A 1,212-nucleotide genomic window follows, 5' to 3' on the forward strand; every position below is an offset into this window, starting at 1 on the left:
TGACTTAAATAACAAATGTAAATGAAATGACAGATGGTGGAATCTGAGGAACTCCTCCACATATTAAATAGACACCCACCTACTTTGTCTCCCGACAAGGCTAGTTATGTTATCAGAGACTATATTAATAATTGCTCCAAAGTACTATAAAAAAATAAAATATGCACATGCATAGATCATAATATAAGATAAATAAAAGTAATCTATCATAGCCAGTGTTTAACATATACACTGTTCAACAGTTTTTATTTAGAAAAAGCATCGTAGAGGACCATGTCAGTTTCCCTTTTAATTCTTTACTTAAGTTAGAACTTATTTTCCCCTCAATTACTTTTTTTTTAATTGTAAAATAAGTTTATTAGTGGTAACATTTTGTAATTTATTCCCGATATTTGATGTTGCAAATTATAGGGTGTTTGAGATATGCAGGATCTTTGTATGTAACTGGCATAAACCCTATTATTTGAGATCTCTTATCACTTTTGTGATTTCTTTCTGTTTCTTCCCACAAAAACCTGTTATGTGCCTTCCCTAAATGAATGCAGGAATGAAGAAATAAACCTGGACAAAAGCTGTATATTCTTATAATCTACATGTTTTCCTCACAAAATATGTTTCTATATAAGAAGCTAATCTATATAAGAGGCTCCTTATATAAGGAGGAATATGTTTCTATATAAGAGGAAATCTATATAAGAGACTCCTTATATAGATTTTCCATTAAAATAGGTAGGTCCTTATTGCTGATTACCTGTTTATATTGTGAACAAACTCTGTTCAAAGCACTGTGTGAGTGCCAGGATGTGTGAAACAGCAGCCATTACTAAGCATGTCAACTTTGTCCTTCCTAGACCACTGCAAACAGCAACCATAGCTGCCATGATTCCTCTTTCTTTCTTTCCAAATTTTTCCAACAGGTCTCTTCCGGGGCTCTTCCCCCGTAGGTACCAAATTACTATTTTAATAATTGAACTAAGATATAATTGATAAACAAAAAGCTGTACATATTAAATGTATATAATTTGATGAGTTTGAACATGTGCATACACCCATGAAATAATCACCATCATAAATGTAATAAACATATTAGTCACTTCCAAAGTTTCCCGTGCCCTATGGTTAAAATTATTTTTCATTGTTGATAGCTCTTTTTTGTTCCTTATAACTTTTATTGAGCTAGATAAAATAAAAACAAAAAAACTGGCTACCAAT

General features: G+C 31.6%; 1 pseudogene; it reads right to left on the minus strand.

The window, feature by feature from the left end:
- Positions 1-379: 379 nt before the first annotated feature.
- On the minus strand, positions 380-881 carry LOC105863958 (small ribosomal subunit protein bS18m-like; annotated as a pseudogene).
- Positions 882-1,212: the final 331 nt, after the last annotated feature.

This window comes from Microcebus murinus, chromosome 2, assembly GCF_040939455.1.
Source record: "Microcebus murinus isolate Inina chromosome 2, M.murinus_Inina_mat1.0, whole genome shotgun sequence".
In the NCBI taxonomy this organism is placed as follows: Eukaryota; Metazoa; Chordata; class Mammalia; order Primates; family Cheirogaleidae; genus Microcebus; species Microcebus murinus.